The sequence below is a fragment of the Charadrius vociferus genome, unplaced genomic scaffold (assembly GCF_000708025.1).
Source record: "Charadrius vociferus isolate BGI_N301 unplaced genomic scaffold, ASM70802v2 scaffold494, whole genome shotgun sequence".
NCBI lineage: Eukaryota > Metazoa > Chordata > Aves > Charadriiformes > Charadriidae > Charadrius > Charadrius vociferus.
This window is the reverse complement of record NW_009648157.1, coordinates 525,505-541,957: the sequence shown is the minus strand read 5'-3', so window position 1 is coordinate 541,957 and position 16,453 is coordinate 525,505.

The following is a 16,453-nucleotide window of genomic DNA, read 5'->3' as shown; positions in this document are numbered from 1 at the left end:
CTTGTGGCTGTACTAATGAAACCCTCCTCTGCATCTGCAAACTCTGTCCCTGGCGGAGGCATTGCCCTTACTCTGGCAGTGCTGGTACAGTGGCCACATCCGAATTTACTGAAGCAAGAAGGGAAGGCTGAGGGAGGTGTGGGATGCGCAGTGCCCTGCCTCTGCCCCCAGCCCTCTTACCACGTGTTGTGTCCCTATCAACTGATAAAGGAGCCGTCTCATCCCCAGCATTGGCGTTCAGCTGCGTCTGGCCCTGTGAAAGCTCCGTCTGCCCTCCAGACTTCAAGGGCGATGGCTGTGGCAGCCTGGGGTGTGAGGAGCTGTGAACACACATCGACGTCCCTGTGTCAGCAGAAGCCTCTCAGATAGGCAAGCCACACTCCCAGTATTTACTGGGGTAGTTTCTTCACCTTGGGGAGGGGGCGGTTGTTTTACCCACAATGTACTGCATGATTTAAAAAAAAATAAATCCAAAGCCAAGGCAGCTTTCGTAGTGAGGTTGCCAAGGATTTAAAATTTTCCTGTGCTGGCAAAGCGCTCCTGTTGGAAGCGTGTCAGTATATAGAGAAGTCCTATGCGTGTGCTTACACAAGTTAGCGTTGCTCTACTTAGACTGATTTAGTGTATGATTTTAGCTCACTCATAGCTGTGTCAGGGCTGAGACACAAGTCCCACAATCGCTCCCCTCTTGAAAGCATTGTTGGCAGAGTGAGGTCTTAATGAGGAGGAGCCCGATCTCTCTAGGTTGGATTTGGTTCATGCCCAAAGTGGGACGTATTCACGTGTGTTACCCTGTGCCATTATGCATAGCTGCTCCTGTTCTTTGCATGCTGCTTTTGAAACCGTCGCAGTATTACCCGCAGTGATGCCCAGGAGAAAAGGTGGCCAAAGCTCAGAGGAGCGGTATCCATCCCAGCAGAGGCAACTGCTCTAGGAGCTGCTCACTACCTCAAAGAAATGAAGTCTCACTGTTTATCCAGCAAATAAGCAAAGTTAATTCTCTACCACAGGCAAAATATGGAATTCCTGTGTGACATCCCTTTTCTTCCTCCCTTCTCACTGCAACCAAGTGATGGAAAAGGACAGTTCATTTGGTACAGCGCCTGAGAGGAGGGGTTAGGGCAGGCGCACCCCTCTTCTCCCATGGGAGCTGTCCCAGGGCCCTGCCCTGCTCCTGGCAGCATCCCAGAGACCCGCAGGAGACCCGGGCCCTGCAGACCAGAGCATCTGCCTTTGATCTCTCCATCTTGACCTCCAAGCAACCCTGCCGCCACGCCAGCCAATACTCCCCACTGGAAATAAGAAAAAGAAGGAGAAGCTTTATAAAATATTTCTTCAGCTGAATTTTTTTCATCCAGAGAAGGGGCCGTGTGGCGTGTCTGCCTCTATGGCCTCTTCAATCTCCTCTTGTCAGCAGAGCGGGTTCCTGGATCACAGGATAGTGAGAGGAGACGGTAACGGCAGAGTGCCAGAGTCAGCAATCTTCCTAGTAGAGGATGTGGGGATCCCCCTGATTCAGGGATGAAAGTCCAATCTCATGACACAACTCTGTTTTTTACAATTGAAATAGCAGTAACATTCGATTTAAACATAAATCTGCAGTTCAATTATGAAGTAAGAGTTTCAAAATTTCTGAATTCAGAAGGTGATACTCTCATAATGGAGTCACCGTGATCACAGCTGTATGAGAATATGGCCCTGGGGAATGCCATCATTTTCATTATTCATGCAGCCTGCCCTATTTTCTTCTCTGTTCTGGAAAGACCGCCTTTGTGTGTATGGGTGAGTGCATACACACATGTGTGCATGTGCGTGTGTGTGAGAGAGATGATATAGATAAGTTACATTTTTCAAATAAAGTAGCTGGAAAATATCGTTCTCCAAAATGCAATTAACTCCATACGTATTTTGCTAGTGCCACTGTCGCCGGCAATATCCCCCAGCAGAGTTATGGCTACGTGACCACTCCCATACACCACTGAGGCATGAATTCCTGGCAGCTCCGTGACGTCCATGCAGGGATGCCCTTGCCACCGTGGAGCTGCTGCTGGTGGGAGGATGGCAGATTCCTCCACTGACAGGACAGGAGGGCCACATCTGTGGGTCTCATGACCTTCGTGGACTTCCAGTGACCAAGTCCTGAATCCAGACACCAGCGGGAGCAGCTTCTGGGGCTGGCTGGGCTTGCCTGGGTGGACGCATGGTCTTCTGGCAGGGCCTCCTTTTTGAGGGGGGGCACGTCGGGGCCCTTGTCAGGACAGCAGTGCTATCACATCAGGGATCGGCTGCTCAGCGGTGCCATGTGTGAGTGACAAAGCCTGTAAGCAGATAAGTTATTGTATCCTGAGGGAGCGGTGCTAATAAACCTATTTAGCATCTTGTTCACGTCTTCAAAAGGTTTCACAAGTGTTAGCTATGCTGAAACATTTTTACCTGCTATGCTATGGGAGCCAAGGTGATGTCCTAATCCAAATATCTCAATTTTTTTCTCATTTTGCATTCATAATTGGGGCTAAATTAGTACAGATAAATCAGTTGCAAACGCTCCTTTCCTGCCCCCACACACGCAGCGGCCGGGGCTCTGCTGGGTGCCAGCAGCCCGGATCACTCATCCCTCCTGACATTTCCAATTTCTCTTTCTTGGCTAAACCATCTGCACGTACATGAAATGGTGGCACTTAATGGTTTTCCGCACAACCTGCTTGGCTTTGACACGATAGTGCTTTTTAATGCGTGTAGTGAAGATGTCTAACATTTCTACATAAAAGCACTACACTTCTATAGCGTTTTAAAGTGTCACATATTTTTGTATAAAAAAAAAAAATTCCACGTAACTATAGTTCTGAAGGAAAACAATTTAAATTCAAGATTTAATGACTGTTGTCAGAGGTGGCTTTTGATCTTCAGGGGCAGTGGGCAAGCAGCTGTGGGCTGGTGGCATGTCAGTGGCTGCGGTGGCTCCGGCTCCGGGGTGCAGCCATCCCTAGGCAGGGGCTGGCCTGTGCTGGCAGCCCCAGTTCTAAGGGGGTGTGTGTGGGTGTGGGTGTGTGTCAGAGAGAGAGAGAGAGAGAGAGAGAGAGAAACAGACTGGTAACCGATGTGGGGAGTCACCTTTTTTTCCTCAATAAAGCCGTAACCCTTTGGAGAAAGTAATCATTAGACTAGTTGCGAAGATAGGGGGCACTTAGCATGATGGTGAAACACAAAGCTGGAAAGATAAGAGGTTAAAGATAGGGCTTGCTCATCATTCAGGCCATCTGGATTTGCTTTATGGTACACATTCCTCAGCATCTGTACGGGAGACCAGAGGATTTCCTTGTTTTCCTCGGCTTTCATTCCCTCAGCCTGTATCACAGCCACCCACCCCTGCGGACACAGCGTGCTGCAAAAACTCTCTTTAAACTCTTTTGAGGGGAGCTACGAGCACTCAGCCACTTCCAAAAGCTGATGGGCAAGGAGTCACCTAAGGGCTGAACATCATCCTGCCTTCCTCCCTGCTGTTACGGTGCCCTTTCTGCCTTCATTCTCATGCACATATAGGGGGAATGAAAAGCTAAAGTAGCGGAGAAGCATCACCCAGCCCGTGTCTCCCCCAGCTCCCTCCGGGCGGTGGGAGGCTTCCCGCCTCTGGGCACCCCTCTGGCTGCTTCTGTCAAACCGCTCGGGTGACAGAGACCTGATGCCACAGCTTCATCAGGTGTCTAATCAAGTTTTAGGACACCTGGTGCCAGGCCAAAAACCTGGCAGGTTCGTGGTGCAGAGCGGTGCAGAAGCAGTGCCCGTTGGTCCCCGTCGGTGCCGCCAGCGCAGCTTTCTCCAAAAGCTTTCTCTGAGGGGCGGTGGGCGGGCTTTGTGCCGGGTAGCACATCGCCTCCAGAAGCTGACGGAGAGCCAAACCCAGCATAAACACAGTCTGCTCTGACTAATGTGACAGAAACATGATACGAATAAAGTCTGCACTTCCAGGTGACCCGATGGTGCAGGAAGGTAATGACTGAATGACTGCGGATCCATGTTCTGCCCGGCTTCACAAACCCAGGCATGGATGTCCCTGGTTAGGGACCACACCAAAATCCTGGGGCAGGGGAGAGGAGATCATTTCTTCCTTCACTCAGCTATTGGCAAAGGAGGATTGCGTCCACAGTCTCTTTGGCAACGTTTACCCCGGGTCTGCAATATGCAGAGTAGAGAGATGATAGCCATTATACTGAGTCCTTTGCCCCTTGCGAATAGTCTGAAGCAGTGACTGACATACCCACTCCCTCTTACAGCCTGGGGTACTGTGGGTCTGCAGCACTCTTAGCAGCCAGATCCACGGCTTCTGTTGTTTACAACAATTTGAGGTTTGAAATTGCCCTGTTAAATGAAGTACGAAGCCAAGCTGAGAAAATACTAAATAGATTCCTGTCTTGTAGTTGGCTGCATTTCTGTGGAAATATGGATCGTTATCCAAACCAAAATCTTTTCAATAACAAGATTAAAAAACATGTTTATTTTGATTTTTTTTTTTTGCATTTAAAAGCAATCACAAATTAATGTTAAAGGATATACAAAAAGAATATGAAAGAACATATCTGTATCTCTGGCCAGAGATGAATGGAGGGAAGGCATCATGAAAGGGTCTTTACCACTCCTGCAGTCCTAAGGGCACTGTTACTGTGACCCACATGGACCTACAACACCCCTGCTCACCTTTGTGTCTCTAGCTGCAGCCCTACGTGCATAAAGGGGTCAAACTTAAGGAGTCTGAGTGGAGGGAGGCTCTCTAGGAGCTGTGGACACCAAGCGTGGGGATGGTTTGTCCCGGTGGAATAGCACAAGGTGGTTAGAATATGGCTCGGGACGAGCAGGTTAAGTGATAATCACATCTACAGTTACTTAAAATTAGCAGCAAAGTCTGAGGTCACTCTGCAGAAAACGCTGTTAGAAATGCCATCAAGAATAATAAAGAGCTGTGAGACTGGTTATAAAAAGAGCAGTGGGAGGAAAGAAGGCAGCAGAAAGGTGGAGATTTATGAGAACTTCTTGTAAGGCATTATGGAGAGAGTGGAGAGAAGAAACGGAAATATATGTAGAGACACCAGGCGACAGGTTCTAATCTCATATTTGAAGATGCATGTGCATATAGAGACAAGTGATTACTCCAGTGTATTGGTAAAGGCATATGCAAACAGGTATATACATATGCAAGCATCCATTTGCATTCACTGGTATGAATTATGCATGTACAGTTTCCTGTAAATGCAGCATCCTGTGGCTTCTGTTGGTACAAATCAAGGTTCCTACATTTTGAAAATATGGTCCTTTGTGTCTACTTACACCTATGTACGCCTGTGTTTTGTTAGGCTATCGTGTATTTTACAGAGGCTATGTTGCAGAGGTCTATACCACTAACAGCAGTAATGGGGATGCTATCAATCTGCACGGACAGCGTAGCTACCGCAGGTAACAGAGCACTAACGTAACCAACTTTTTCATGTCCTGAGATGATGTAGAACAGGCTCATCGCTTCGCGCGATTCAGCAAGCAAGCAAGCACTGCTGGCTTGGGAAGGAGGAAAAGAGCTGACATGGTTGCAGCTTTGCTCTCACTGAAGTGAGTGAGATGGTCACTGAGCTTTGCTGTGTCGAGGCAGGAGATTTGGTTATAAAGCTGAACAAGATGTGGTGATTGATTCCCAGCTGGTGATGGACTTGCTGCACAGCCAAAAGCAAAGCACTCAGCCTTTTGTTCTTGCTTGCTGCCACAGAAAAAAAAAAAAAGAATACGGGGATTTTTTTTTGGTACTGTTATACGAGACGCTGTTTGTGAGGTGGTCTGAGAGGATAAGATTTAAACTGCTTCAGAAATGCCAGTGCTGTTATAGGGTTGCCTAAGGTCGGTGTCCTCCCAGGTGGGAGGATTTAAAACTTGATTGTGAAGGATTCAGTGGAAATTAAATGGCATCCCAGCATTTGTGGTTCGCCCTTTCTGCTTGCAGGGAGAGCGTGGTCCTGCGGACGTGTAGAGCACTGAAGCTCACTAGGGTTGGCACCGAATGCCCAAACATAGCTGGAGATGGAGCTGCTGCCTACTGACAGATCCCATCCTGCCATTCCTCCTGATGCCAGGGCAAAGTGAAACAAGCACTCAGTTTGACAGCAAACCCCAGTTGGCTTGTGGGGAAACAGGGTGGGGGGAAACTCTACCCGTTTCTCTCTGATTTGAGACAGGGTGTGAGCGCTGCCCTATGCTTTGTTCCCCTCCCGTGACCATGCATCCTCACATGAAATCCTGGTGATCAATACTGATTAACTGTCTTCAGAAGAAAGGTCCTTCCTTCCTTTGTTTCTTGCGAGATAAGAAGGGATCCTGCCAGCCCTCTCTGTGGGAAATGTTAGATACTTTGCCGCCTGTAAAACCACATGGTAGCTTTTGCCCTGGGCAGTGCGTAGCTAAGGTGCCTCAGTCAGGAGTGAGGTTTGTTTTTCCGGCTGATACAGCTGAGGAAGAGGCCAAATTACTGGGCTGAGAATCCTTTTATTTCCAGGTGTCGCAGCTGATCCGGTAAAAAGATACCTGCCCTGCAAGCCTGGCTTTTCTTATGACTTTAGACTTTGTGTTAAAAACCAGTAGCATCCCTAGGATTAGATAGCAGTATTTAATTTAAGTGGAAAGAGAAATAAAAGGAGAGCCACAAAGAAAGATTTTAGTGCACAAATCTCATTCAATGCCACAGTAACTGTGGGAAAATGAAGCTACTTACCCAGTCGGCACTGGTTAAAAGGTAAGGGATGGCGCTGGATGAAAATGGATGTATTCCAAACCTTCTTAGGGCAAGAGTTCACTACTGGGCTGAGATTTATCTCACAATCCCACAGAAAGCTAACCTTGGGGAAAAAAAAAAAAGAATAAATACTTTTTCTTTCTTCTGGCTGACTGAGTAGCACTGGGTTATGCCAAGTGCACCAGAAAGACTGCAGCCAGAGATGAAGTGAGGGAAGAGGGGAGACACTGTGTGATGAGGAGCAGGGAAGGAGAAGGAGGAGACAGGACCCCCTTTTCCAGTGAGAGAGAGCTGTTGGTTTGGCTCAGCCACCCTGCCCCTGAATAAAACGCCTCCCCTAAAAAACCATGTCTATTCACCCCTTCTCCTACCCCTGTTTATTTGGCTTGCGTGGGAGGGATGGGTCAGGCCGTGCTTCCAGGCGTGAAGCTGGTGGGCAGCCCTGGCATCAGCGCTGCCCGGTGGCCCCTGCCTGCTCTGCCCCTTCCTCCACCCACAGTCCAGACTGGGTACACGGGTTTCCACGGCTGGGGAAGAACACGGTTTAAGTTAAATTTAACACGGCAAAAACATTGCTTCTGTTTGGAGGGCTGTGGGGAAGTAGAGCTGGAACGGGTGATAACCATCTCCCCCATCTCTTCTGCGTGCTGCTGCTCTTGCATCCACACAGCTATCGGCACCAGCAAGGTGTTAATCTTAAGCAATTTGATTTGGGAACCCAAATTGTTCCCTGAGGACTGTAATAATTTTTCATATGGGCATGTCCTTTGTTTTGTATTTAAACGCTGGGTTTATTTGGTTGACCACAATGGGTCCTCAAGTCGGACCATGTTATTTTATATATTTGTTGGGGGTTTTTTTAACATTATGCACACACTGCATAGCTATAACAGGACCCTTGTGAGTCTCATGGATGATGCACAGAGGCGTTCTTTCCCAGTTTAAATGATACTGTAGCATCTGGGCACATTTGGAGGTCAGGCAGCGTGGCAATCTGATGAAAACTGCTGTGAAATGAATTGTTTGTCCCTCCGCAGTCGGGCTGCTTGGCACGTCCTCCCAGGGAAGTGAGTTATTTCAGCCCTGCAGAACTCATGTGTGCAACATTCACTCAAGTGCCAAATTAGTACCAGTGCAAAAGGGGAACAAGCTTTTGTGATACTAATTCCCTTCCGTCTAGAGAGTCAACTGAGACGTCTTCCCTTTTATATGCATTTTTCCTTCCCCTGCAGCAATGTGCTTTCTGTTACCTGAGTAGGGCAGAATGAATGGGTAATAAATCCTAAATCATTACCAAACCTTGCAAAAAGGCTCAAAACACTAGCATTTAACTGTCTTCATTTATCTGTGGGTCTTTGCACCTTGGAAATTTGGCCCAGATTTAAGGGGACACAATGTGAGAGGTCGCTTATATGATACTTCTGGCATAAAGAAAAACTAGAAAGTGCTTAGAGCCCTCTGCTTTCAGAAGAGGTTTGAATGGTTATCTAAAATTTCATGTACTCAGCCAACTTTCTAGGCCTTTAGGAGCTTGCCAGCACTACAATATGGGCTATCACTCCATCAGAGGAAATTAAGCTAAAATGTAAGCTATTTTCAAAATAAAAATAACTCCATCCCCCAGCATATAACAAATTAAGCAGTGGCTCCATTAGCAGCCTGACAAGCTCTTTGGGTCTTGTGGAGGCTATGTGCCACCTCAGCCCCTAGGTCAGCTCCAAAGGATGCTGCGGCCACAGGTCCTGTATAGCTGCCTCCTCCCTTACATTGTTCTGAACAATATTAAGTGGTAGTAGAGAAATGGGAAGGGGAAAAAAGAGAGAGACAATAATTCTGAGTGAGTGTTCACTTAGGATATTTACTGTGAGCAGGAATAATGATCCAGTTATCCTTTTTCCTACTCAGTGATTGGAAAACCAAGTGGTATTTCAGTTGTATTTTTAGATTTTTGGAGCCCCTTGCTCAGAAAGATTTCAAGGATTTAATTTCGTATCATTGGGAACCTCTTAAGGAAATATTTTTGAAACTTTAGGCAGGAATGAAGAGGTACCACTCGACATGAGCTAAAGGTTTGGCTTAATTATTCATACTTCCATTAGGGGTTTTTTTTTAGTTACATATTAAAATGGTGACCTTTCCATTCTCTTATTCATGACACTATAGTACCTTTCTCTTACTTGCATTTTAGGAAGCCCCAGACTGATCTAAACCTTGGCTTTCATACTGCAAATACGGCTTATACAGTGTTAGTGCAGCTCAATGGGTAAATAATTATGTGACCGTTGTTTCAGACTATGTTAGACTAAAGCCATAATTGCTTGTAATTCAATATCACAAAGGAAAGGAAACATCATATTCAGCAAATTAGGCTTCATATGACGGCATTACTTACGAAACGTACAGTTAGTAAAGGACTTTTAAGGACTATAAATAGCGGAAACTTGTAGATTCAAAGAGTGGATTTTTTACTGATGGAAAGCAGAAGCCTTGCAGCTCGCAGCTATTGGCATAATAAGGGAAAAAACCCTTTGGTGGCTGAAGAGCAGAATAGGTAGATCACATTCATGAAACCTCCAAAGGAATGGGTTTTTTTTCCAAATTTTCTGTACTTCCGATCAGTGAGCTGCAATGCTTCAGGAATCATCAGGATATGCTCTTGAATTAAAGCTCATATAACATTTCTGGGTGAAATCCTGCCTCCCCTGAGAGCAGCGGGAGTTTCAGTATTGATTTGGCTGGGAGTAAGATCTCAACACTCATGGCAGGGGGAAGGAGGATCGACTTGATTTTTCTTTTTATAAACTTTGAGCATGCAGAGAAGGCAGAACAATTCTGCACCGGGACCCTTCCCCAGCCCGCAAAGCTCAGCAAAAAGTGCTTTGCCTTCGTTGGCGTTGCCTGTGTTGAGGGCTTGATGGGTCTCTGGAGGTGGCAACAGCAGAATTGAGAGTCACCTGGAGTCACTGTCCCGAGCTGTGTCCCTCCGAAGAGCCACCCTTGCCCCCATATTATGCTGTCCTCAGCTGTCAATGGGAACCCTCGTCTTGCCCTTTCTGAGGAAAAGGATTGGGTTTTGCTACACTCTAGAGTTTTTAGTCCTCCCTGGTTCTGATGAAAAAATTAAAATCAAAGTGCTTAAGCCCTAACAGAAAACTTGGCTTCATTGTGAGTTTTAGTTTCTTCTCCATCTCATTCAATTATTTGTCCATTAATGTCAGACAGTAAAATGTTTTTAAAATATCCAAAAAGGGATAGAAATCCAACCATTTCCTATCATTTCCCAGTGGAAATTATAAAAAGCTGAGAAAATAAATCCTCCCCTGTTCTGAAATGAACATTTGAAGATCTGTTTATTTCCATTTTTCATCTTGAAATTTCTGAAAGGTTTTGTCTTCTCTGCCACATGCTTTTGCTTGAGTCACACATTTTCTCTAAATCAAAACTCTTCAAACGTTCAATATTGCCTGTGTAAGCGTGAATGTTTCTTATGTGCCTCTGATAATGAAGACCTTGTACCTACCAGTGGTGACTGAGGTATCTCTTGGGAAGGGATCATTCCCATCTTTCAGCAACAATATCTTTTTATCTTATCCTAGAGCATTGGTTCAATAGGATAAATTCGACATAAGTCTCTTATCAAGTCTATACATTTTATCAAAGCACTGATCAAGAACTCAAAAGAAGTTTGGGTCAAAACCTAAGCAGAGGGATGAAAGACACGAGTTGTCGCCCTGTCGATCTCTGCCAACAATCTCTGTGTTCAAACAAAAGACCTCATTCCGGGTAACCTTGCCTTTGATTTTATCTTTAAGCACCTCCTCTGTAGTCCCACCTTCCTTTCTTCCCTTGCTCCCAGTAGGGCTGGGCGAGTGTCAGGGGAAGGGCTCACAACTGGTCAATAGACTTTGAATTAGGCTATAGGTGATTCTGAGGCAGTAGTAAGAGATTTTAGATAGCATCTAGGGTGTATTTGAGTCAGCTTTTCTTACAGAGACTGAGTGAATAGGGAAAAGATCCACATAATTTACCCTTTAATATTGTTATTTCACTCTGAAAATGCCAGCCAAAACTCCACTTTACCTTCACCTTGCAGTATTTTTTGATGTTGAAATACGACTGTGTTTTTATCTGAAAGAGTTTTGGAATGAACGATTTTTTATTTAAAATGTTTTTTTAAAAAATGCTTCATTTCAAATTGTCCAGATTTACACACACAGTCCTTAATTCGCCAGAATATTTTAAATAGTTTAAAATATTTTAAGTGGGTTTGAACCAACCAGAAGTACTGCTTAATTGATTTTTTTTTTTTAACTGGAAAATCAGATGTGGAAACTTCTGTAATGCTGAATTCCTCTACTTCCACTGACGACAGTGCACATCCCACTGAATGTGTACACACTACCACACTGTCCTCTAGCTGCGCAGTATTGGGTACAAAACAAACCCCCCCATGTCTGCTGAAGAATTTTGCAAATTTTGTGTCATTATTTTAATTTTTCTCTCGTCTCTTAAACCGTTGCCCAGCAAACACCCACCAAACCACAAGAAGGTGATTTACTAATTTCTCTTACTCCCAGCAATTTCAACAGGTGACTTTAACAAGCCGTATCTCCGCCTGGCTTTGCTTTGTGCGCCACCGTACAGAGGGACATAAACCTACCTGTGCTGCACCGCTCGCTGCCCATAGGACAGAGAACGAAAGCTTCAGCCTATCGGCCCCGGCTCCTCCCCGTGCGGCTCTGCGGTCCCCGGGGACAGACAGACCATTATAACTGTATTTAAATTAAAGAAAAAAAAACAACCCTGCCCTGCTGGTTGTTCTGCAGGCAGAGGTGGGAGCGATGGGAGCAAGTGCCGAGCAGCAAGACCATTGCTGGCAGATGAGGTGTTCGTCAAGGCCCGGCCTTAGTGTGATTAATTAGCTTTCTGGTCTAAAGGTGGGCATCCAGACTGAGCCGTACATGGTGTCAAAACTCATGGCTAGTGTGAGGGAGCAGCTCTCAGGGCTGAGAGAAAAAAAAATCACACGTGAGCCAGTACAACAGTAAAAATATTGGGCCTTTTCACCGCATAGAAATAGATGGGTTTTGTCTCCTCCAGCAAATCCCCGGGGCCTAATTCTTTGTTCTTCTGTCTCCTCAGTCCCTGAAGCCAGTGTTTGGCAAGCTGGTTTTCAGAGTGACTAAATGGTTCTGTAATAAAGTTCAGGACCATAATGAAGAGGAATATATTTTCACTCCTGTGTGTCCTCATTTTAACGGCTAGTAAAGTAATGGCAATGCTCTAGCTTAACGTACAGCTACAGAGTACGCCCGAAGCAACAACAAACAGTATTTTCCAAGCTTAAAGCCGTGTGATGGATCTGCCTTTTCCTATTCTTCTTTGTGTGTGGCTTGCATATCACAGCGTTTTTTTGTTGTTGTTGTAGAAGTAGTAGTAGTAACACAGGTCTTGAATGGTTTAAATGAAAGACACGAGTATGCACTTAAGAGCTGGAAACATTTGCACGCCCGTGGGTGCAGAGGCAATCTGGCCTCTCTTTAAAGAATCAGCTCCTGACCCTTTTACAAGAGGCAGGCAAGGTGTTTCTCTCCACTTCAGCTCTTGAAATGCCGGGCAGTATTTACCCAGAGCACTAAGAAGCCACTGCATTATGCCCTGATAGCATCCACATATTGATCAGGGGGAGAAGATTTCTAATTGCACATACTTCTGTGATTAAAACGGTCAGACTGAAATGCTGTTTATAAATTATTCTCTTACACATCAGCAGACCTCTCCTGTCGTATCAGGTTCAGGCGCTCCTCCCCCAGAAGGAGGGCTCCATGGGTGCCCCCGCAGCCGCCCCATTGCTTCAGGCGCGTGGGGAATGCCGGGGGGGAACATGGCTGGGGGACCAGCGAGCAAAAACACCAGCCTTGCTTACCCAGACCCCACAGAGCGGACAAGCATGGATGGATCCTCTCCCACGTGCAAAGAAAGGTAGTGTAATCATTAATCTCGCTTCCTCGGAGAGGACAAGGGGTGATTTATTTGGTATTTTGCTCCTATAACGCCTTCAGTGTGTGAGTTACCCCTTCGATTTTGCTCCTTCCGCATTATAGGTGTGTTGCACCACCTAAATGTCTATTTCTGGCCATGAAGCAGAAGTGGGCGACCAGGAGGGAGAGGCTGGGACCGTGGATAAGTGCTAATTAGTAAAGCAGGCCCCAGGGGCTGGTGCACCCGAGGTGGGGGAAGAAGCCGGGGCATGTGGGGGGAATGAGCCCCGGGGAAAGCAGAGGGGGTCTGTGGGTCTGGAAGGTGAGGGGGTCACATCTCCACAGCTGGGCTTTGGCAGGCGCCCGCTTGGCCAAAGATTAAAAATGATGCCAAGATTCATTGTTCTTATTGGTCCATGAAACCGTAGTTTCTTAGTGTCTCTCCAAGGTATGATGATACAAGTCCTCAGTTTCTCCTGGCAGTGTGGGCAATGAATGGCTGCAAACTGGGACATTTTCTGTGTGATGTTTAAACTTTGACAGAGAACTTGTTATTGCGTCCACTTTCTCAAAAATAAAGTTGATGGGATTTAAGTATCAGAGCAGCTTTGAGGTCCTTGAGCTTAAGCCTCTCCTCTGAACCAAATTTTTGCAGTGTCTCGGTCTGTACAGGCTGAAAAACGATCAATGAAGTCAGTTTGCCCTGTTTTGAGCATTATCTGTCGGTGAGATGCAATAAAGGCCAGCTGGATTATCTCCTGTTCATGGGTTGTGACCCATTTTCAGGGCTGAGTAAAGGCCCTTATATGTGGAATTGTAGCAACTTAGAATTTTAGGAACATTACCTTGTCTTGCAACGGATTTACAAACTTAAGTTGGTAAGATTCCTGCGTCTAAAATATAAGAACTTAATTGCAAGCAGAAATACATGATAGTTAAAATATTCCACATAATAGAAGTGTAGCCCAGTAAGAAGTAGAGTTGGGAAGAGTTTGTCCCTTATAAATTTCTATACTACCATGGAAAGGATCTTATCTCTCCCCTCTGTCTCCATTTCATTCCTTCCTCTCCCACTGGCTCCCTGCTTTCACAAAATCTATAGTAATTTGCTTGTCTGCCAGTTTACTGTTTAGGGACAGGATCAATATTAGGGGATGGACAAACATGCAAAAATATCATGATCACATAAAATCAATTTTCTTGAGAAAGAACAAAAATAAAGCTAACGAGCTCCCTTCCTTTTACTACTTAGTAAGCCTTAGGATAACTTAATATATACAAACATCTGCAAAGGGCCATGGAGGGATATAAATTTTACTTAACATTATTTTGGAGGTGATCTGTGCTGTCATATGTCTTTGGTTTGAGTAAGATGGCCATTTCCAGTTCACATTTATGTACGTGAAAGGGGTGTGCGTGGGTGTAGAGATGCACATGCACACGTACGTACACACCCACCCGGCAGCAACTGTCACTTGTGAAACCAGCCCCGTGCTGCAGCCCACGTGTCAAAGGTCAACCAGAAGGTTTTTTTGTAAACCTGGGGAGATCTTGACTTGAACAACCAATGACTTGACCTTTGCCAGCTATTAGTCTAGTTGGTAGTACTTATCCAAAGAAGATTATATTATGAGACTCTCATTATTATGAGGTGTTTTGCATGGTGAGTAAGACTGGGGATTAAACACGGATACTTTCTGAACGCCATGGGGGCTGGCGGTGCGGTAACGGCTTCAGAGGAAAAACTTGCACAACTGTAAGCAAATTGCAGTTTTCTTCCCTGCTCCTTCCTCCCATCCCTGAGCTCGCGAGCCCTGAGTAGTCCTCATCACAGGCTGGTGGCCGGGCACCGCTGCCTCATCGATCAGGCTGCAAGTGACACTGAAATAACAGCACAGTGTTTGCACACCGGGCAGGTGCTGCGTAGCTCCTGCTACAGGAGCACCTTCATAAACACCTGTATGCCAGGTGATGCTATTTTGAGGTTGGACACTGGGTTTCTAAGGCCTGACACCTATTCCCAAAACGCCATCCCGGATCCTGAGGTACCAGCCATCTCCTAAGATGCCTGTGAGCTGTTTCCTCGGTGGCACAGCCATCAGCCTCAGGATAAGTCCAGGCATGTGCAGTGCTGTGACTTGGGGCACCATGGTGCTGGTTGGCGCCGGTCGGGCTAGCACAGCAGGCAGAGCTGGCTGGAAGGCAGGATGCAGCCGCACCGGCTATTCCCACCAGCCTCCCATGCATCCCGTGCCATGGGACAGGAGATGGAGTGCTTCCCACAGCCGCTGTCCCACCTGCTCCAGGTGGGACCATCTGCATGGGCTGAAGCACGCGGAAGTGGTGGTTTAAACTCAGCCATCTGCTTTTGCTGGAGGAGGCTGTGGAGGTGCCGGGGCTTTGCTGCCTCCGCCCTGGTGAGGGTAACCAATGCCCTAACCCTGACCAACAGCTGGGAGACCAAAACCTCTGTCCCACCACAGTTCCTGCTCATCTCACCACGCAGCCCTGCAGCTGGCAAACCACAAACTACATCTGGCCCCACTAAGCCAGCCTGGGGTCCCACCACCAGCCCTCCTCCTCCCGCCTGGCCCCACGCTGGTGGCTGCTGCATCACCCGGGCAGGGCTGCTTTGGTGACCATGGGCTGCTCCAGCACCAGAGTAGTAAGGTCCTTCCATGGCTTTGGGCTGGTAATGGCTCCACCCTCGGGAAGGTGTGGGGGGAAGCAGCAGTGAGCTGAGAGATGCTGTGTGGTGGGAAGAAGGAAAACTGTGGGACCAACAGCCACAAGGAGAAAGTAGTATTTCAGATAAGAGGCTTTTTGCAAGTATGACTTGAATCCTGGACTGGCTGGAAATTTGTGGGAGAAGGGAGCAAGCAAGGTAACAAGGTGGGTCCAAGGCCTATGGCAAAAAAAGAAGGAGGAAACCTCTGTGCAATGGGAGAGTCTGAGATATTTTAGAAGAAAAGGATGATGAAAAAAATCTGACAGTAAGAAGCGTATTTTCAGAGAGGAGCAATGCTAAGGTAGTGTAAAAAGCTGGCACCACCGCCTGCCTCACCCCTGTGGGGAGCAGATGAGCTCGGGCCACCCAGCGATTGCCCCTCTCCTTGTCTGGGGTGGGCTCTGCCTCCAGCCCTGTCCCCGGTTAACCCCTGGGGGGAAGGGGCTGCGGGAGGAGTGGGGACCGGTGCCTCCGTCCCAGGCCTGCTGCAGGCTCCCAACTGAGCAATTATTTGAACTGTCACAGGGGGCCATACTGCAGCCAGGCACATCACAGAGGGGAGATGCTGGTGTCCCACTGGCTCTGACTGCTGATGGGGTCTGAAGTGTCAGCATTTGGGTAGAGTTGCATGAGATTTACTGAGAGGCTTACAAAGAAGCAAATCAACCTTTCATCAGCCCCACGCGAACCCTCAGGAGCTGTGGGGAGGGGTGAGGACTTGTGTGGGGGTAGGACATACCTGCACCTGCCGGACTTGGGTTGTTCTAGAGAAACCTAAAACACCTGAGGGCTCAGGGGGTGGGGTGAGACATGGCTCATCCAGGTGTTTAGGCTTTTTTCTTGTTGTTTTTCCCCTCTGGTGGTTTGAAATAAGAGGCTGGGTCTGGGCTCTTGAAATCTGCAGGATGTCTCTTGGACTGTGGCAACCTGTTCAGATAACCAAGCAGGTCAGTGGTCTTAATGTTGTCCTTTTGAGAG